The sequence below is a fragment of the Heterodontus francisci genome, chromosome 45 (assembly GCF_036365525.1).
Source record: "Heterodontus francisci isolate sHetFra1 chromosome 45, sHetFra1.hap1, whole genome shotgun sequence".
NCBI lineage: Eukaryota > Metazoa > Chordata > Chondrichthyes > Heterodontiformes > Heterodontidae > Heterodontus > Heterodontus francisci.
The window spans coordinates 11,636,693-11,659,927 of NC_090415.1; the positions used below are offsets into that span (position 1 = coordinate 11,636,693).

The following is a 23,235-nucleotide window of genomic DNA, read 5'->3' on the forward strand; positions in this document are numbered from 1 at the left end:
AGTTTAAAAATTAGGGACGTCCCATTTAAAACTGAGATAAGGAGACATGTTTTTCTCTCAGAGGAGGGTCAGTCTGTGGAATTCTCTTCCCCAGAGAGCAGTGGAGGCTGGATCATTGAATATATTCAAGGCTGAGTTCGATAGATTTTTTATCAGTTAGGGATCAAGGGTTATGGGACGCGGACAGGAAAGTGGAGTTGAGTTCACAATCAGATCAGCCATTGAATGACAGAGCAGGCTCGAGGGGCCGAATGGCCTACTCCTGCTCCTAATTTATTTGTTCTTGTGTGTTCCATTTCACCAGACAGCCTCTCTCCTCCTGAAGTCTGCTACTAGTCCCTTCCCTTTTATTACATTGCAGATGACACAAACATTGGCAAACATTGAAGTTATGCCCTGTAAACACAAGTCCAAGTCATTAGTATATATCAAAAAGATCAGTGGTCCTAATATAAACCTCCACTGTATACCTCCCTCCAGTCTGAAACAACCATTGTCCACTCTCTCAGCCAATGTCGTATCCGCTCAGCCACAGCCCCTTTCATCTCTGGAGCACCAATATTGCTAACTGGTCAATTAGGAGGCACCATTAAGTCCTCCCCATGAGGACACTGGTCCCAGACCTCTCTGTTTGCACTCTCCCATCAACATTCCCCAGACAGGTACAGCATGGATTAGATACAGAGTAATGCTCCTTCTACACTGTCCAATCCAACAGTCCCAGGGCAGGAACATCATGGGGGGGATACAGAGTGAATCTCACTAGACACTGTCCGAAACAGACACAGTGAGATACAGAAAGGGAGAAACAGAGAGACACAGACAGACAGGGCGACTGAGAGAGAAAGAAGGATATTTAACATCAGACATAGGAAGAGGAGGAGGTAATTTAACCCCTCGACCCCGTTCCAGCATTCAGTGTTATCAGGGCTGAACTGTGATCTAACTAACACTATATATCCCACCTTTGCCCCTTATCTCTTAATACCTCTGGTTAAGAAAAATCTATCAATCTCAGATTTAAAAATTTACAAGTGTCTCAGCATCAATTGCTGTTTGTGGAAGAGAGTTCCAAACTGATACCACACCTGATGTGTTGAACTGTTTCTTCATTTCACTCCTGAATGGTTTTAAGACTACGTTTAGATTTTTAGACTAGGCCCACAAGTTCCTGACTCCGCTGCCAGTGGGAATAGTTCCTCTCTGTCGACCCTATCAGAGTCTCCTTGTCTGCACTGCCTCATCGAACAATCTCAGAGAAAGTACAGCACAGGTTAGATACAGGGTACAGTTCAGTTTAAACATTCCCTGGAGTTTCGGATTAACCCGGGTCACTCACTGTGCCCGGCTCAGCCTCAAGACTCACCTGCCTCAGTCACTGAGACGCTCCTGCATCACTTGCCTTAACGTAAGCGGATGCCGGGTATGGGAGCGGGACAGGCACACGGGATTAGGACGACTGCTCATGTGGAGGATAAGCATCAGTAATCCCTCACAGAATCAGAACAGACCAGTGAGACTCAGAAAAGGAAACTTGTGTTGAATTTTTGAGTCTTGCATTGTGGAATGCTTTAGTATTTGATGAGAATGTTGAGCCAGTGACATTTTGCCCCAGTGGGATGAATAGACACTATATGACTTGATTACAACAGTAAGGTACCGTGTGTACTGTAAATATGGACTGAAATAACAATGTAACTGATCAATTTTCAGCTGAATACTATGACTACAGTTATACCTGCTATCCTGTTATATATGTGCTGCTATACCTGCTACATGTGAGAATGTACATACGACACGATGGGATGAAGTCAAAGTGGCCACTGTTTATATTTTTAGACTATGCCCCAAGTTCCTGACTCCGCAGCCAGTGGAAATAGTTACTCTCAGTCCCCCCTATCAGTTTCCCTTATTACTTTGTAAATCTTCATCAAATCACCCAATAACCTTCTAAATTTCAGGGTTACAGAGTAGGTTTCCCTCTACACTTTCCCATCACACACTCCGAGGGCAGGAACATCATGGGGAGGATACAGAGTGAATCTCACTGGACACTGTCCGAAACAGACAGAGAGAGAGACAGAAAGAGAGAAACAGAGAGACATAGACTGACAGAGAAAGAAGGATATTTAACAGGGGATATTGGAAGAGGGGGATGCAATTTAACCCCACAACTCTGTTCCGGCATTCAATGAGATCATGGCTGATCTGTGATCTATCTTACACCATAGATCCTGCCTTTGCCCCTTATCTCTTAATACCTTTGGTTAACAAGATTCTATCAATCACTGATTTAAAAATTAACCAATAAGCCAGCATGAAATTTCCACAAACAATATCATAAGGGTGTGATGACTCCCACAGTGGAATAGCTTGCTGAATATTTAAAATGGAGGCTATTCCTTCTGGATCATCAAAAGTGTCCGCCTGGGCCCCAACTTCATCTGCATTTCTCCCTCTCCCGATGTTTTTTATTCTCTCCACACCTATCTCTTCTATGTTTGTGCACACAGCAGTGAAGGATTAAATCAAATTAATATATCTGACATTGTTCCAGATTCCAACCACCCTCTGGGTGAAAAATCTTTTGCTCAAATCCCCTCTAAACCTCCTGCCTCTTGCCTTCAATCTATGCCCCCTGGTTATTGACCCCTCCACTAAGGGAAAAAGTTTCTTCCTATCTATCCTATCAATGCCCCTCATAATTTTGTATACCTCAATCAGGTCCCCCCTCAGTCTTCTCTGCTCTAAGGAAAACAAGTCCAGCCTTTTCAGTCTCTCTTCATAGCTGAAATGCTCCAGCCCAGGCAACATCCTGGTGAATCTCCTCTGCATCCTCTCCAGTGCAATCACATCCTTCCTATAGTGTGGTGCCCAGAACTGTACACTGTACTCCAGCTGTGGCCTAACCACTGTTTTATATAGCTCCATCATAACCTCCCTGCTCTCATATTCTATGCCTCAACTAATAAAGGCAAGTATCCCATATACCTTCCTAACCACCTTGTCTCCCTGCGCTGCAGCCTTCAGTGATCTATGGACAAGTACACCAAGATCCCTCTGACACTCTGTACTTCTTATGGTCCTACCATTCATTGGATATTCCCTAGCCTTGTTCGTCCTTCCAAAATTCTATGTAACCTAACCTATGTATAATCTTTAATCTTGCAGTGCATGTGTAATGTTTAATTTCTGAAAGCCAGACAGAGTAAAGCTTAACGTACTCCAAAAAACTCCAGACTTTTGGCATTTATTACCTTATCGGGTCAAATCTGTCGTTAAGTTGGACTAGACTTGTGAATAATTCTTTTTAAGTTGTTTTTCCGACAGTACGAGTGTAAATCGATTTGCAGCATCCCATCATATAATATACACTCCTGTCTATATTGTCTGAATACAGACATAAAATAGCTACAAATTTTGCTATTTATTTCGGGGCAGACAGGTGAAGTGTATATTTTGTCTGTGATTTAACTCGACCCCCAATGATAACCAACATGGTGGGAGCGAGTGACAGACAGAGAGAGAGGAACAGAGGTAGAGTAACAGAGAGATAGGGAGAGATAGAAATGGAGAGAGAACAGAGAGATAGTGAGGGATAGAGACAGTAGCAGAGAGATAGAAAGTGCCAGGAGACCCTGAGACACTTTAGAAGCAGGGGGACGGGGAGACAGGCTGTGTGGGGACCCTGGGGTAACGTTACAGATAGACAGGGTAGATGTAGGTAAGATGTTTCTCCTGGTTGGGGAGTCTAGAACCAGGGGACACAATTTCAAAATAAGGCGGAAGCCACTTGGGACAGAGATGAGGAGAAATTTCATTACTCAGAGGGTTGTGAATCTTAGGAATTCTCTATCCCAGAGGGCTGTGGAAGCTCAGTCATTGAGTATGTTTAAAGCAGAGATTGACCGATTTCTAAATACCAATGACATAAATGGTATGAGGATAGTCTGGGAAAAACACATTGAAGTGGATGATCAGCCATGATAGTATTGAATGGCGGAGCAGGCTCTATGGGCTGAATGGCCTAATCCTGTTCCTATATTCCAAAGCTGCCAAAATAGTTTCTCTCAAACTACCCCATCAGTTCCCCTTAATATCTCAACAACTTTGATCAAATCACCATGATCCTCCTAAATTCCAGGGAATAAATCCCTAGTTTGTGTAATATCACCTCGTAATTTAACCCTTGGAGTCCAGTTATCATTCTGGTAAATCTACACTGCACTCAAATGGACACAAACCCCTCAAGTCTCTTTGAACCTCCAGTGTTTCTATCTTTTCACCATTTATAAAGTACTCCGTTCTAGTCTTTTTTACTGACATGGAAATCTATCTACCACAGTTTTGCCCATTTATTTAAGATACCAATATCTCTTTGCAATGTTCTGCTTCCAGCTACACTGCTTACAATGCTGCCTATTTTTGTGTCATTGGTAAACTTGGGTATGTTGCATTCTACCCCATTATCTTAAATCGTTAATAAATACAGCAAAACTGAGACACTCATGGGCTTTGCACTAGTAGACAGGAGTGAATCATTCCATCCGAGAGGTTTTTTAATTCCAGATTTATGTTTATTGTTAGAAAAAAAAAAATTCAAATTCACAACAGCCCAGTGCGGGATTTGAACTCCTACTTTTTCAATCATCAGCTCAGGCCTTCAAATTAAAACCCATAAAAAGAGATTCATTTTCCTACTGCTGTTGTCTGACTGACTCAGGTTTTGTAAATTGTTCCCTTCTCCTCTTCTTCCATGTGTTTGAAGTCTTTGAAGTTTGTCAGACATTGGTAAACTACTTCATGTGGTGTTCCGTAAAGACCTTCAATTCTGTGTATCTGGAAGGGACACAATTCAAATTCTCACCTTATTGCATCAACCAAAACCTGCAGGTCCATTCAAACAACTCTATTTCCTGTCTCTGCAAAGACAGCTCACACTTCCACAATGCAGGAATGTCTGAATGGAAACAGCTTTTGACACATTTCCCAACACGTTTGCGAACACTTTTCAGGATAAAGCTAAATTCAACTCACAGATTCCAAGCCCCAAATTGAGCTTTTGGGTAGAACAGCTAACATTGATGATATCCCAGATCTCTCTGTCCTGTCACCCATTCTAACATTGTACCATTTAGTTTATATCACTCAGTCTTCCTTCCAAAATGCATCACTTCACATTTCTCAGCATTGAAGTTAACCTGCCCTGTGTCTGTCCAATGATAGGTTGGATAGTAAGCTGTCAAGAGGACATAAAGTGTCTACAAAGAGATTTCCATAGGTTAAGTGAGTGAGCAAAAAATTGGCAGATGGAGTATAATGTGGGAAAATGTGAGCTTGTCCACTTTAGCAGGAAGAATAAAAATCAGTATATGATTGAAATGGAGAGAGACTGCAGAACTGTACGGTACAGAGGGATCTGGGTGTCCTGGGACATGAATCACAAAATGTTACCGTGTAGCTACAGCGAGTGATAAGGAAAGCAAATGGAATGTTGTTGTTTATTGCAAGGTGAACAGAATATAAAAGTAGGGAAGTGTTGTTACAGCTGTACAGGGCATAAGTTAGACAACGTCTGCAGGATTGTGGACACTTTTGGTCTCCTTACTGAAGAAATTATATAATTGCATTCGAAGTAGTTCAGAGAAGGTTCACTGGGCAGATTCCTGGGATGAAGGGGTTATCTTATGAGGAAAGGTTGAACAGGTTGGGTCTATACCCACTGGAGTTTAGAAGAATGAGAGGTGATCTGAGTGAAACATCTCAGGTCCCGAGGGGACTGGATTGGGTGGATGCCTCTATCCTCCTGAAGACTGCTACTAGTCCCTTCCCTGATTATTACATTGCAGATGACACAAACATTGGAGTTATGCCCTGTAAACACAAGTCCAAGTCATTAGTATATATCAAAAAGATCAGTGGTCCTAATATAAACCTCCACTGTATACCTCCCTCCAGTCTGAAACAACCATTGTCCACTCTCCTTGCCAATGTCGTATCCACTCAGCCAATGTCCCTTTCATCCCTGGAGCACCAATATTGCGAACTGGTCAATTAGGAGGCACCATTAAGTCCTCCCCATGAGGACACTGGTCCCAGACCTCTCTGTTTCCACTCTCCCATCAACATTCCCCAGACAGGTATAGCATGGATTAGATACAGAGTAATGCTCCTTCTACACTGTCCAATCCAACACTCCCAGGACAGGAACATCATGGGGTGGATACAGAGTGAATCTCACTCTACACTGTCCGAAACAGACAGAGAGAGAGAGAGACAGGAAGAGAGAAACAGAGATAAACAGACTGACAGGGTGACTGAGAGTGAAAAAAGGAGATTTAACATCAGACATAGGAAGATGAGGAGGCAATTTAACCCCTCGACCCTGTTCCAGCATTCAGTGAGATCAGGGCTGAACTGTGATCTAACTAACACTATATATCCCACCTTTGCCCTTTATCTCTTAATACCTTTGGTTAACAAAAATTATTCAATCTCAGATTTAAAAATTTACAAGTATCTCAGCATCAATTGCTGATTGTGGAAGAGAGTTCCAAACTGATACCACACCTGCTGTGTTGAAGTGTTTCTTCATTTCACTCCTGAAAGGTTTTGAGACTACGTTTAGATTTTTAGACTATGCCCACAAGTTCCTGACTCCGCAGCCAGTGGGAATAGTTACTCTCTGTCTACCCTATCAGAGTCTCCTTGTCTGCACTACCCCATCGAACAATCTCAGAGAAGGTACAGCACGGGTTAGATACAGGGTACAGTTCAGTTTGAACATTCCCTGGAGTGTCGGATTAACCCGGCTCACTCACTGTGCCCGGCTCAGCCTCAAGACTCACCTTCCTCAGTCACTGAGATGCTCCTGTATCACTTGCCTTAATGGAAGTCGATGCCGGGTTTGGGAGCAGGACAGGCACACGGGATTAGGATGACTGCTCATGTGGAGGATAAGCATCTGTGATCCCTCAGAGAATCAGAACAGACCAGCGAGACTCAGAAAAGGAAACTTGTGTTGAAATTGAGAGTCTTGCATTGTGGAATGCTTTAGTATTTGGTGAGAATGTTGAGCCAGTGACATTTGACCCAGTGGGATGAATAGATACTATATGACTTGATTACAACAGTAAGGTACCGTGTGTACTGTAAATATGGACTGAAATAACAATGTAACTGAACAATTTTCAGCTGAATACTATGACTACAGTTATACCTGCTATCCTGTTATATATGTGCTGCTATACCTGCTATATGTGAGAATGTACATACGACACGATGGGATGAAGTCAAAGTGGCCACTGTTTATATTTTCAGACTATGCCCCAAGTTTCTGACTCAGCAGCCAGTGGGAATATTTACTCTCAGTCCACCCTATCAGTTTCCCTTATTATCTTGAAAACATTCATCTAATCACCCCATAACCTTCTAAATTCCAGGGATACAGAGTAAATCTCCAGCTACACTGTCCCATTAAACATTTCCAAGCTAAGCACAATGTTGGGTTTGACACAGAGTAAATTCCCCTCTAAACTGTCCCATCACACACTCCCAGGGCAGGAACATCATGGGGTGGATACAGAGTGAATCTCACTCTACACTGTCCGATAGAGACAGAGAGAGAGACAGAAAGAGAGAAACAGAGAGACATAGACTGACAGGGTGAGTAAAAGAGAAAGAAGGATACTTCACAGGGGATACTGGAAGAGGAGGAGGCAATTCAACCCCACAATCCTGTTCCTGCATTCAATGAGATCAGGGCTGATCTGTGATCTAACTTATACCATATATCCTGCCTTTGCCCCTTATCTCTTAATAGCTTTGGTTAACAAGAATCTATCAATGACAGATTTATACAGCATTTCTTGTTATCATTACGAAAGATTGAGATCGTGACCATTACATATTTCTGGCTGAAACTAGGCGAGGCAAGGGAACTTATTATTACTGGTGTCAAATATTCAGAAAAGACAGGTCTGAAAAAATATGGAGGATTGTGGAGTGGAAAGAATTGATCAAATATAATATGATAACACTGGCAGGGATGACGTTTTGAGTTGTTAACAAAAGAATCTATTTGGTCATATATACGGAATATGGCAGGAGGAAATGCATGGACATTCTGGGTCATGAAATATTTGTCCTTCCCTGCAGGGCATGTGAGTGTGGGATTCATTCTGTGCCCATCAGTATGTGATATTTACCTGTGGCTTTTACTCCGTATCGGTCAATCTATGGTCAATGATTTGGTCATTTCATTCAATAATTTCAATCTTCAATAGGTGATTCTGTTTTATTTTTCTCCGTAACATTCAGTTTCTAAATGGGTGATGATGGGTTTTGTTCTGTGAGTGTGGGTTTTGTTATGTATCTGTTCATCTCCTCTTTTGGAGTCTGCGACTTTCTGTTTAACTGTTAATTTCTGAATTGTGAATTTGGATTTTAATCTGCACCTGTCAGTTTCTGGTATGAAAGGTTGTTTGATTTTGTCTCTGTACCTGTTAGTAAGTGGCATTTTTGTGTAGCTTTATACAGCACATGTTAATTGATGACACACCAGCGTTGTTTTCACTCGACATGTCAGTCTCTGGTTTGGAGCCCTCAACTGTGTTCTGTACCAATCAGATGTCTACATATAAGGATGGGGTTTAACCTGTTTCTTTCAATCTGTTGCATGTAAGTACTGTTTATTATCTGTATCTGTAAGTTTCTGATGAACGAATGTGGACTGTATCGTCTCCCTGTTAGTGGTTCATTAAGAGATATTTTACAAGGTACCTGCCCGTTCTGATATGTGAGTGTGGGTTGTGATCTACATCTGGCCATTTCAGGTGTGAGACATGAGCATTGTTTTCACTCTGTGTACGTTAGCCTCAAGTGTCAGAAGCTGGGTTTAGTCATACATCTCATTCTCTGCTGTATGATTGTGGATTTACATCTGTGCAAGTTCGTTTCTGATACGGGCGTGTGAATTTTATTCTGTATGCCAATTTCTGGTATGTGAGTGTGTGTTTTTTCTGTCCTGTCACTTTCTGCTGAACTGTATGGTGGATTTGCTTTGGATCTGTGAATTTCTGCTATCTGAATGTTGGCATTCCTTTACATTTGTCATAGAGTTATACAGCACAGAAACAGGCCCTTTGGCCCATTGTGTCTCTGCCTCCCATCAAGCATGAATCTATTCGAATCACATTTTCCAGCACTTGACCCATAGTCTTGTATGCTATGACGTTTCACGTGTTCATCTAAATCCTTCTCAAATGCTATGAGGGGTCCTGCCTCTACCAGCCCTTCAGGTAGTGGGTTCCAGATTCCAACCACACTCTGCGTGAAATATTTTCACCTCAAGTCCCCTCTAAACCTGCTGCCCATTACTTAAATCTATCTCCCCTGGTTGTTGATCCCTCCACTGAGGGAATGTTTTCTTCCGATCTGTACTATCAATGTCCCGTGTAATTTTGTATACCTCAATCAGTTCCCCCCTCAGCCTTCTCTGCTCCAAGGAAAACAACCCTAGCCTATCCAGTCTCTCTTCATAACTGAAATGCCACAGCCCAGGAAACATCCTGGTAAATCTCCTCTGCACGCTCTCCATTGCAATCACATCCTTCCTTTGGTGAGTTGACCAGAACTGTACACAGTACTCCAGCTGTGGCCTAACTAGCATTTCATTCAGCTCCCTCATAACCTCCCTGCTCTTATATTCTATGCCTCAGCTAATAAAGACAAGTATCCCATATGCCTTCCTAACCACCTTATCTCCCCGTGCTTCTGCCTTCAGTGATCTATGGACAAGTACACCAAGGTCCCTCAGACCCTCTGTACATCTTAGGATCTGGCCATTCATTCTATATTCTCTTGCCTTGTTAGGCCTCCCAAAATGCATCACCTCACATTTTCGCACTTCTCTGGATTAAATTCCATTTGCCACTGCTCCACCCATCTTACCAGCCCATCTATATCATCCTGTAATCTAAGGCTTTCCTCCTCACCATTTCTGACACCAATCTTCATGTCATCTGTGAACTTACTGATCATATCTACTACATTCACGTCTAAATCATTCATGTACACGACAAACAGCAATGGTCCCAGCACCGATTGCTGTGGTACACCACTGGTCACAAACTTCAACTCACAAAAACAACGCTCGACCATCACCCTCTGCTTCCTGCCACTAAGCCAATTCTGAATCCAATTTGCCAAATTGCCCTGGATCCCATGGGCTGTTACCTTTTTAACCAATCTCCCATGTGGGACCTTATCTGAAGCCTTACTGAAGTCCATGTAGATAACATCAACTGCCTTACCCTCATCTACACATCTCGTCACCTCCCAAAAAATTCAATCAAGTTTGTTAGACACGATTTTTTTTTTCAAGTCACCTCCTCACTCTGCTTATTATTCTTATATATATATTTTTTTAAGTACCACCTCCCCCCACCCCACCCCCCTTATATTTTCTATAATCCTCTAGGGCCTCCGCTGTTTTCTGCCCGAATCCTCTTTTTTTTCCCTTATCCAATCCTCTATATCCCTTGACATCCAGGCTTCCCTGGATTTGTTGGTCCTACACTTCACCTTTATGGGAACATGTTGACCCTGAACTCTCATTATTTCCTTTTTGAATGACTCCCACTAGTCTGATGTAGACTTTCCTATAAGTAGCTTCTCGCAGTCCACTTTGGCCAGATCCTGTTTTATCATATTGAAATCGGTCTTCCCCAAATTGAGTACATTTATTTCAGGTACCTCTTTGTCCTTTTCCATAACTACCTTAAATATTACAGAGTTATGGCCACTATCCCCGAAATGCTCCCCCACTGACACTCCTACCACTTGTCCAGCTTCACTCCCTAGGATTAGGTCGAGCACGGCTCCTTCTTTTGTAGGACTTTCTACCTGCTGGCTCAAAAAGATCTCCTGTATGCACCTGAAGAATTCTGCATCCTTTAAGCCATTTGCACTAAGACGATCCCAGTTGATATTGGGTAACTTGAAATCCCCTACAATTATTACCCTATTATTTTTACACCTGTCTGAGATTTGCCGACATATCTGCTCCTCTATCTCTCCCTGACTGTTTGGAGGCCTGTCGTACACTCCCAGCCAAGTGATTGCCCCCCTTTTTGTATTTATGTTCTACCCATATGGATCATTTGAGGAATGTTCGAAGATATCATCCCTCCTTATACAGTAATTGACTCCTTGATCAACAGTGCACTGCCACCTCCTATTTTATACCCTCCCCTGTCATGCCTGAAGTTTCTAGACCCTGGAATATTGAGCTGCCAGTCCTGCAATTCCTTCAACCATGTCTCCGTGAAAACAATAATATCATATTTCCATTTGTTAATAAATGACCTCAATTCATCTGCCTTACTAGTAAGATTCCTTGCGTTAAAATAGATGCAATCCAGCCTTGCATTGTTAGCTTGTGTGTTAACAGGTCTGCCTTTTCTCTGCCTTCCAGAATGACTCAGTTTCTCTTCTATATTTGACTGTGCATCAGCCCTTACTGTACGTCCCCTCTGTATCCCACCCCCTTGCCAAATTAGTTTACAACCACCACCCACCCCACTCCCCCAAAAGCACGTGCAAACCTCCCAGCAAGGCTGTTGGTCCTGATCCAGTTCAGGTGCAATCTGTCCAACTTGTACAATTCCCACCTTGGCCAGAAACAGACCCAGTGATCCAGGAAATTAAAGCCCTCCCTCCTGCACTATCTCTTCAGCCACACATTCATCTGCTCTATCCTCCTATTCCTATACTCACCTGCACGTGGCAGCGGGGGTAATCCAGCGATTACAACCTTTGTGGACCACTTTTCTTAAATCTGCTACCTTGCTTTTGATGTTCATGTTGCATGACCTCATCCCTCTTTGTACCTGTCAGTTTCTGGTATGGAATAAAGATCTTTACTCTGTACCTGCTAGTTGCTGGCAAGTGATTGTGACATCAATCCATATCTGTCAGAGTGTGATGTTACTTCAGATTTTACTCTTCAGCTGTCAGTTTCTGACATGTGAATATGGATTTTCCTCATTCTGGTCACTTCCTGCAATGTAAGTCACTCCTTTATTCTGTGCCTGTCAGTTTCAGGTCTGGAAGAAAGATTTTTTTCATTCCCTTTTATAATCTGGCAAGTGAATGTGAGATCACCCTGTATCTGTCAGTTTGTGACATATTACTGTGACTTTTACTCTTCACTTGTCAGTTTCTGATACGTGAATGTGTATTTTATTCTGGGTACCTGTCAGATACTAAAATGCAAGTATGTTTGTTACTTGTAATTAATTGGAGTGTTTACTCTTGATCTGTCAGTCTCTGGAATGTGAATGTGGCTCTTACTCTGTGTCTGTCTGTGTTGGATTTGCCAGCAAGTGTTTTTCTTTGCCTTTCTGTTCCTGATATGTGAATGTGAATTTTACTATCTACCTCTCAGTTACTGGTATATTACTTCTATGGCTTCAAGGGCTGGTCAGAGACTGGGAATTCTGTGATGAGCAACTCATGTCCTAACTTAGTTTAGTTTAGAGATACAGCACTGAAACAGGCCCTTCGGCCCACCGAGTCTGTGCCGACCATCAACCACCCATTTATACTAATCCTCCACTGATTCCATGTTCCAACCACATCCCCACCTGTCCCTATTTTTTCCAACCACCTACCTATATTAGGGGCAATTTATAATGGCCAATTTACCTATCAACCTGCAAGTCATTGGCATGTGGGAGGAAACTGGAGCACCCGGAGAAAACCCATGCAGACACAGGGAGAACTTCCCAAAGTCTTTCCACCACCTACAAGCCACATGTCAGAATTCTGATGGATTACTCTCCACTTGCTTGGTTGAGTGCAGCTCTAAAAACACTGAAGAAGCTTGATACCATCCAGGACAAATCAGCAGGCTTGATTATCTTACCATTCACCAGGTTATGCATTTACTCCCTCCACCACCAGTGAACAGTGTGTCCCATCTAAAAGATGTACTGCAGCAACCTGAGGAAGTACCGTACAACAGCACCTTCCAAACCCATGACATCTGCTACTGACTGGAACATGGGCAGCAAGCTTATGAGAACATTACCACCTGCAATTTCATCTCTAGTTTGCACAACATCCTGACTTCAAAATATAACACCATTCCTTCATCATCACTCAGCCCAAATTCTGGAACTCCCACTTTTATGAATGACATTCATTCAACTATCACCAGTAACCTGTCTCTAGATGCAGAAATCAACAAGCGCATGGGTAAGGCTTCCACTGCTATGTTCAGACTGGCCAAGAGAGTGTGGGAAAATGGCGCACTGACACGGAACACAAAAGTCCGAGTGTATCAGGCCTGTGTCCTCAGTACCTTGCTCTACGGCAGCGAGGCCTGGACAACGTATGCCAGCCAAGAGCGACGTCTCAATTCATTCCATCTTCGCTGCCTTCGGAGAATACTTGGCATCAGGTGGCAGGACTATATCTCCAACACAGAAGTCCTTGAAGCGGCCAACATCCCCAGCTTATACACACTACTGAGTCAGCGGCGCTTGAGATGGCTTGGCCATGTGAGCCGCATGGAAGATGGCAGGATCCCCAAAGACACATTGTACAGCGAGCTCGCCACTGGTATCAGACCCACCGGCCGTCCATGTCTCCGTTATAAAGACGTCTGCAAACGCGACATGAAATCGTGTGACATTGATCACAAGTCGTGGGAGTCAGTTGCCAGCATTCGCCAGAGCTGGCGGGCAGCCATAAAGACAGGGCTAAATTGTGGCGAGTCGAAGAGACTTAGTAGTTGGCAGGAAAAAAGACAGAGGCGCAAGGGGAAAGCCAACTGTGCAACAGCCCCAACAAACAAATTTCTCTGCAGCACCTGTGGAAGAGCCTGTCACTCCAGAATTGGCCTTTATAGCCACTCCAGGCGCTGCTTCACAAACCACTGACCACCTCCAGGCGCGTATCCATTGTCTCTCGAGATAAGGAGGCCCAAAAGAAAGATTCATTCTGTAGCTGTTCATCAATGGTACAGTCTGAGTGTAGAACTTATTCTGCATCTGCCACTCTGAAAGACAGGATCTGTTTGTTTATATTTAAGGAACAATGAAGGAGCTCTTACACACCTCGATCTGTCCAAATATCTGTCCCTCTTTGTATGGTATGTGTGTGAGGGATTCATTCTTTATCTCAGAATGTGGAGTGTGACTATATTTATCTCTGTCACTTACTGATATGTGCATGTGCACTTTTCACTCTATCTGCCAGCTTCTGATGTGAGTGGATTTTTTTATGTACCTGTCATTTACTGATGAATTGAACAGTGGTTTTGGTTTGAATCGCTCACTTTCTGTTTACATGAATATGAGTATTCCTTCGTACTTGTCAATTACTGGTATTGAAGTAAGATCTTTAAACTGCACTTAATACAAAGCAAAATACTGTTAATGCTGGAATTTGGAAATAAAAGCAGAAAATTCTGTAAATACACAGCAGGACTGCCAGCATCTGTGTAGACAGAAACAGAATTAGCCTTTGAGGTCAATGACCTTTCATCAGAAATGTCTGTCCTGATCAAAGGTCATTGACCTGAAATGTGAACTGAATTTCTCTCTCCACAGGTGCTGCCAGACTTGCAGAGTATTTCCAGCATTTTCCATTTTCATTTACACTGTACATGGAGATGTACATTTTCTGGCAAGTGAATGTGGGATCAATATTTAACCTTTCAGTTCTGATATGCAAATGAGGGTTTTACCCAGCATGTTGTCAGTTCCTGCAGTGCAATTATCTGATTTATTCTGTAACTTTATGATTGTGGTAATTGATTGTGGGTTTGACCCTACATCTACCAGTCTCTGTAATGTGAATGTGGCTATTACTCTGTATTTATCTGTGTACAATTTGTGAGTGTGTGTTTTCCTCTCTGTGTCTGTTTCTGACATGTAAATGTGGATTTTGCTATGTACCTCAGTTACTTTATGTGTATGTGCTTTATTCTGTTTCTGTGCATCTGTGGTGAGCTTCACATTTTCCCTGTACCTATCAGCATCACACTTCTTTGTGTGGCCATTATTCTGCACTTGTTGGTTTATGGTAGTGCTTGAATTACTCTTTCCCTCTCATTCCCTGATATGCTACTGTAAATTTTCCTCTTCACTTGTCAGATTCCACTCTGTGATAATGTTGTTTCACTGTCTGTCTGCGTCTGGTATGCTATTGTAAGATTTACTGTGTGCCCATCAGCTTCTGGTATTTAATTATGGAGTTCATATTGTAACATTCAATTTGATCTGTGTGAATCTGCTTCTACCTTGAACTGAGAGTTTCTATTCTGTGAGTGTACATTTACAAGTGTGCTTGTTAATTTCTGCTAAATAACTGTTTGTTTTACTCTGTGCATGTCAGTTGCTGCAATGGGAAGATGGGAAAGGTTTTTAATTCTGAAAATGGCTATTACTGATAAGTGAGTGTGGGTTTTACTCTGTAACCCTCATTCTCTGGTATTTGAGTTTGTGTCTTTTTCTTCCGGTTAGCTGTTACGCTCACTTCTCTGAAGTATACCTCCTTTGAACCGCCTCCAACACATTTACTTCCTTCCTTAAAGAAGGAGACCAAAACTGCACACAGTATTCTAGATGTGGTCTCACCAATGACCTGTATAATTGAAGTATAACAGGCTTATTGTCATTTTCAATTCCTCTCATAATAATGGATAGCATTCCATTTGCCTTCTTTATGTCTTGCTGTAACTGCACACTAACATTTTTGACTCATGCACCAGAACACCTAGATCCCTCTACACCCCAGAATTCTGCAGTCACGCGACACTGATGTATCTTTTGATCTTCCTGACAAAGTGAACAACTTCACATTTTCTCACATTGTACATCATCTGCCAGATTTCTGCCCTGTCACTCAACCTATCTATATTAATCTGCAACCTCCTTATGTCCTCTTCACAACATACTTTCCTACCTATCTTTGTTTCATCTGCAAATTTAGCTGCCATGTCATCGCTCCCCTCTTCTAAATCATTGATATAAATTGTAAAAAGTGGAGATCCCAGCACACGTCACATCCTGCCAATCAGAAAAGGACCCATTTTTGCATTCTCTGTTTTCTGCCAGCCAGTCAATCTTCTATCCATGCCAATATGTTACCCACTACACCATGAGCTCATACATTGCACAATAACCTTTTATGTGGCACCTTGTCAAATACCTTCTGGAAATCCAAGTACTTTATGTCAAAGGGTACCCCTTTATCCACAGTGCATGTTAGTCCTTCAAAGAACTTCAATAAATCAGTTAAACATGATTTCCTCTTCACAAAACCATGCTGAATATTCTGGATGACCTTGTGTTTTTCAAAATGCCCAGCTATAGCCTCCTCATTGAGCAATTCTACCACCTTCCTGATCACAGGGGTTAAGCTATAGGGGTCTATAGTTACCCTGATGAAGGGTCACTGACCTGAAATGTTAACTCTGCATCTCTCTCCACAGATGCTGCCAGACCTGCTGAGTATTTCCCACATTTATTGTTTTTATTTCAAATTTCCAGCATCTGCAGTATTTTGCTTTAAGATTACTATAGTTACCCTTTCTCTGCCTCCCTACCTTCTCGAATAGAGGGGTTATATTTTCTACAGTCCAGTCTGAAGCAACCTTTCCAGAATCTTGCGAATTTTGAAAAATTAACACCCACAAATCTATTACTTCAGTAGCCACCATTTTAAGACACTAGGATGAACACCAACAGGACCCAGGGACTTGTCAGCCCACAGCTCCATCAGTTTACTCAGTGCTGCTTCCCTGGTGATTGTAATTTCAACAAGTTCCTCTCTTCCATCCACCTCTTGATTTACAGCTATTACGGGAATGATTTTTGTCTCCGCTATTGTTAAGACAGAAGGAATTTTTTTATTCATTTCTTCTGCCATTTTCTTATTACCAAACGTTAACTCCCAATTTTCATTCCATAGAGGACCAACACTCAATTTACTTAAACTTTTCCTTTTCAAATACCTGCAGAAACCCTTGCTATCCGTTTTTAGATTTCTAGCTAGCTTACTCCCATGCTCTAATTTCTTTTCTCCTGATTAACCTTTGGTCAGAATATATAGAATGACAGAGAATGACTCAATCATCTGACCTGCCACTCATCTTTGCACAATTCTCTGCCTTTTCATTCAGGTTGATGCCTTCCTTAACTTCTTTAATCAACCATGGATTGGGGATCCTCCCCTTGGAATTATTCTTTATAGTAGGGATATACATATTTTAAGTATTCTGAAATATCCACTTAAATGTCTGCCACTGCTTCTCAATTGATCTATCTCCTGGCCCAGTAACCCAGTTCACTTCAGCTAGCTCAGCTTTCATGCCCACATAGTTGCCCTTATTTAGGTTTACAATACTAGTCTTAGACACACTCCTCTCACTTTTAAACTGGATGCAAACTTCAGTCACATTGTGATCATTGCTAACAAGAGGTGCCTTTATCTGAGGTCATTAATTAATCCTGTCAAATTGCACAATACCCAGTCGAAAATAACCTGCTCGCCGGATGGTTCTAGAACATGCTGCTCGAAGAAACGATCTCGAAAGCATTCTATGAACTCCTCATACAGGCTTCGATTACCAATCTGATTTTTTCCAGTTTATATGTTGACTAAAATCACCCATGATTATTTCCATCCCTTTATCACAAGCACCCATTAGTTATTCTTGAAGACTTTATCCTACATTGTGATTACTGTCTGGGGGGCCTGTCGACGACTCCCACGAGTACCTTTTTTCCTGACTATTCCTCATCTCCACTCAAACCGATTCTACATCCTGATCTCCTGAACCAAGGTCATGTCTAACTATTGCAACAATACGATCCTTGATTAACAGTGCCACCCCTCCACCTTTACCTCGCTTCCTATTCTTCTTGAATGTTATATATCCATCAATATTGAGGACCCAATCCTTGTCATCCTGCAACCATGTCTCCATAATGGCTATGAGATCATATTTATTTACATCAACATGTGCTATCAGTTCCTCTACTTTGTTATGAACGCTATGTGCATTCAGATAAAGAGCCTTGGGTTTTACCTTTTTGTTATCTTTGTCACATCTAGTGTTGACTGTCGGTCTGCTCTTAGGTTTTTTTTCTCTTTGCCCCTTCCTGCCATTCACTGGCCTTCATTTCCCCTGTTACTATTGTGTTCTCCTGCCCTGACTCTAACCCTTGATTTGTTACATCTACTAAAGCTTGATCCCTCTACCCCTTTGTTTAGATCCAGTACCTCTCTACATCCCTAGTTATATGGTTTTCTCGAACACTGGTCCCAGCTCAGTTCAGGTTTCGACTGTCCGAACGGTACAGCCTCCACTTTCCCTAGTACTGGTGCCAGTGCCCCACAAACTGAACCTGACTTCTCCCACACCAGTCTTGGCGGGTGTAAGTTTCACTGTATATCTCTCAATCCCTAGTCCACAATTTACCTCTGTCAGTTTTGGATTTTGAGTGAGGCTTTATCTGTACCTGTCAGTTTGTTTTATGTGAGAAAAGTCTTATTCAGTACCTTTCAGCTTCTTGTGTGTAAAAGTATCTGGGTTGTACTTTGTCCCCATCAGTACATGGTATGTGAGTGTGGATTTGACACTTAATATTACATTCTTGGGTGTATGAGTGGGTGTTCACACTTTATCTTTGATTGTCTAGTATGCCAATTTAAGGTTTGACTTGTGCCCTTAAACGTCTCATGTGTAGCTGAGGCTTTTACCCTCTCTCTGTCACTGTCTGGTATAAGAGTAAGAGTTTCAGTCTGGTTTTTGAGTGTGGATTTTACACCATATCTCTCCATGCTCTCGGATGTGAATGTGATATTTAATCTGTACATGCCAGTTTCTGACATGTAGCTGTGTGGTTTACTTTGTACATTGTCAGTCTCTGATATGTGACTGCCAATTTTATTCTGAACCTGTCTGTTTTATATTTCTGTTTGTGTGAGTTTTAACCTGTATCTGTCAGTATCTGGTATATGAAACTTCTTAATTATGTGCGTGTTGATCTGTATCTGAGAGGATCTGAAGTGCAACTGTTAGGTTTTCTTTGTACCTGTCAGTGTCTCTTATGGATGAGAGACTTTCACTCCCTTAACTGTTAACTTCTTGCAATTCATTATGGATTTCACTCTGTGTCAGTCTCTGGTAGGTAAATGTGGCATTTTTACTGTATCTCCTAATTTCTGATATGTGAGCGTTGATTTTAATGTGTACCTCTTGGTTTCTCCTGTGAGTCTTTTTACAATCTGTTTCTGCCAGTTTCTCATATGTGAGGGTGGCATTTATTCTGTACCTGTTACTTTCCGAAATGTGGGAAGAATTTACTCTTTCCCTGTCAGTTGCTGATATGTGAATGTGGGTTTATTCTGGATCTTTCAATCTTTGGAATTTGAGTCCATGCTTTACCCTATATCTGTTTGCTTCTGTTAAGTGAATGAGGGATTAAATCTGTTCAGGTGCATTGATTGTATATGAATGTAGTTTTCAGTCTGTACCTGTCAGTGGATGAAAAATGAAGGTGGTTTTATTTATCTTTCTGCCAGATTTTGTTATGTGACTGTTGTTTTATTCTGTACCTGTTATTTTCTGGGATATGATTGTGGTTTTTGATCTGTACCTGTCAGTTTCTATTACTTGAGTGAGTTTTACTTTGCACCAGTTGTCTTCTGTTATGTGAGTGTCAGTTCTAAGCTGCACCGGTAAAGTTAAGGTAATATAGTGTGGTTTTATTCTGTATCTTTCAAACTCTAGTGTGTGACATGTGGCCTTTCTCTGAATCTGTCGATTTCTGCTCTGTAATTGTATGTTTTAAACTGCAACATACAGTTCCTGATAGGTGTTTGAGCACATTTTCTTTTTTCTGCAGCTATCTATGTCTACTACAATGTCTATGTGTGTTATTCCTAGATTTCAATTTCTGTTATTGAAGAATTGATTTTCCTTTGTGCTTCTCAGTCTCTGCAATGTGTCCATGTCTGTTACTGGTAACTGTCTGTCTCTGTTAGGTGACTCTGGTTTTATTCTCTATCTGACAGTCTCTTGCCTGTGAGTGGTTTCATTTTCTTCTCTGTATCTGTCAGTTTCCTTTCTGTGGCTGAATGTTTTAATCTTTACTTAAACTTTTTAATAATTTGTAAATGTGAATTTCACTTTGTGCCTGTCTGTTTACATTATATGAATGTGTTTATTTTTATTTTGTCAACATCAGTTTCAGGCATGTGAGGGTGAGATTCACTGTCTCCAGGATGCACCCTCTTGTGAGATTGACAGAGTGCCTTTTACTCTGATAGTGGGTTCTGCTTTTGAACTTGACCTAACTTTCAGCAGTATTGATTTGGAATGGATTGGATACAATGTCTGTCTCTTCTGATTTGTTTGATTGCTGAATTGGAAATGTGTCTCTAAACTTAGGATCAGTGAAACTTTGTCTACATCTGCTTCTTGTGACAATGCCATGAACTGAAGGCCTATGGGAGTGGTACTGTACCTTGTCTGTGATGGAAGGAGCCGACTGCACTTGCCCTTGTGCCTGGGAATCATCACATTCATTCTGCTCCCTTGAACTATTTGCCTACAGAAAAGAAAGAAAACTATGTCTTGTAAGTCACGATCAGTTGAGTTGGAAGCTAGAAAGAGATTAATGTAACATTTCAATTCATAATATTTATGACTAATCACAAAGGCGAACCAAAAATACAAAGAATATCACTGTCTGATTCCACTGCAGCTCTCAGCATCTGCTGACGAAATGTCTTGGCAGTTTCACAGCAATTTTGGGACATCCAGAAACAAGCCAACATCTACACTGCTCCAAAGTTGGAACAACCTGATGGAGCAGGGATATTTGTGCAGGTCAGGTTTCTATTTCCATCTGGCATTATAATGTAATAACCTAAGAACTAGGAGCAGGAGTCAGCCATTCAGCCTCTCCAGCCTGATCCACCATTCAATAAAATCATGTCTCTGATTTGATCTTGGCTTCAGCTCCATTATCCTGCCTGGCTAAAAACCCATTACTCCCTTGTAGATAAAAAAAACTCATCCTGGAATATATTTAATCATCAGCATCCACTGCTCTCTTAGGTATAGAATTCCTTAGATTAATGACGCTTTGAGAGAAGAAATTCTTCCTTACCTCCGTCTAAAATGGGAGACCCCTTATTCTGAAACTGTGCGGCGTGGTTCTTGCAGCATCTACCCTCTCAAGACCCCTCAGAATCTTACATTTTTTCGATAAGATTAGCTCTGATTATTATAAACTCCAATGAGTGTAACACAACCTGCTCAACCTTTTCCTCATAACGCAACCTCTTCATCGCAGGAAGCAACCGAACGAACCTTGCCTGAACTGCATCCAATGCACGTATATATCCCTCATGAGCGAAGGAGACCACAACTGTATCCAGTAATCCAGGTGAGGTCTCAACAACACCCTGCAGAGTTGGAGAAAGACTTTCCTTCATTTATATTCCATCCCCCTTGCAATAAATGCCAACAGTCCGGCTCTGTTTTCACTATTCACTTTTCAATAACAACAAACAGCGTGAAATAGGAGCTAAACCAGGGACAAGTATTACAGGATGAGGAGAGAAAACAGCCATGAATTTCAACAGCAGCTTCTTCACCTTTTGTCTCACTTACGCAGTGCACACGCAGCCCGAAAAATGCCTCTGCCTTCCGCCGCTCACTCCATGTTCCAGGATCACTTCCTGCTTCACTCTGTCTTTTCCAAACAAATGACGTTCAGCAGCCGAGCTGGCGCATGGGAGCGCATGCGCTCTAAAGGTTAGCAATAATCAGCTGTGTGGGCGTGGCTATGACGCGCATGCGCTTCTTTAGGCAATGTTGTAAAATTCAATAAAATCAATTGGAACTTTATCCAGTTGAGTTTGTTCACATTTTGAGCAATGAAACCGGGGCTGTGGGTAAGATAGTGATGTTTCCCTTCTGGGAGATTACCCCTTTGTGAAATTCAATTTGAGATTATTCTCTGCAGTATGCTTGCTGTCCTTCAGCCCGGCTTCTCAAAGCAATCCTCTGAGGGAGTCGGTGTGTTTGCTGGGATCGCGCAGGAGTTAATATCTGACAATAACAGTCCTACATTCATGTCAGCAGATTTAAACTGTCGGTCACTGAGAGTCATAGCGAACGGTTTGAGCTGAAAGATTGCAGAGACCTCAACAGGGCAGAAACAAGTTAAATTTGGGACATTGTGTGCCTCACTTTCGGACACGTCCTCGGAATGTGAGATTAATAATGTGGCTGCCTGTTGCACCATATCAGTGAGAGATGAGTTTGTATCGTCGCTCTCCCCTGGCGGAACTTTCGAGATGAAACAAATCTTACAGTTCAGCCTACAACTCAATAATTACAGGCTCAGTCGTGGGCAAAATATTGGAATTCATTCAGAGAGACAGGATAAACTGTCACTTAGAAAGACAAAGATTAATCAAGCATAGTCAGCGTGGATTTGTGAAGGGAAGATCTCGTCTGATCAACTTGATCCAATTTCTTGAAGAAGTAACAAGGAAGTTGTATGATGGCACTGTAGTTGATGCGGTCTGGATGGATTTTAGCAAGGATTTTGACAAGGTCCCACATGGCAGACTGGTTAAAAAAAATAAAATCCCGCGTGATCCAGGAAAATACAGTAAGCTGGGTGCAAATTAGGTTTAGTGGCAGGCAATAAATGGTAATTGTTGACGGGTGTTTTTGCGATTGGAGGGCTGTTTCCATTGGCGTTCCGCTTGGCTCAGGACTGGGTCACCTGCTCATTGTGGTATATATTAATGATTTGAACGTCAATGTACAGAACATGAATAAGAAGCTTACAGATGACATAAAAATTGGTCGTGTGATAGAAAACGAGGAGGATTGCTGTCGGCTGCAGGAAGGTCTGGACATAAAAAGAACAAAGAACAAAGAAAATTACAGCACAGGAACAGGCCCTTCGGCCCTCCAAGCCTGCGCCGATCCAGATCCTCTCTCTAAACATGTCGCCTATTTTCTAAGGTTCTGTATCTCTTTTCTTCCTGCCCATTCATGTATCTGTCTAGATACATCTTAAAAGACTCCATCGTGCCCGCATCTACCATCTCCGCTGGCAATGCGTTCCAGGTGCCCACCACCCTCTGCGTAAAGAACTTTCCACGCATATCCCCCCTAAACTTTTCCCC

At 42.0% G+C, this 23,235-nt stretch overlaps 1 long non-coding RNA gene across 2 annotated transcripts; it reads right to left on the minus strand.

The window, feature by feature from the left end:
* Positions 1–4,571: 4,571 nt before the first annotated feature.
* On the minus strand, positions 4,572–21,820 carry LOC137356468 (uncharacterized). Of its 2 annotated transcripts, none has more exons than XR_010971075.1 (3): positions 21,701–21,820; positions 20,547–20,630; positions 4,572–4,839 (listed from the first exon to the last, which is right to left on the minus strand). It is a non-coding gene; the product is annotated as an uncharacterized lncRNA (long non-coding RNA). The 2 variants fall into 2 exon arrangements; XR_010971076.1 differs by having other exon boundaries at positions 21,685–21,820.
* Between the last annotated feature and the right edge of the window lie 1,415 nt (positions 21,821–23,235).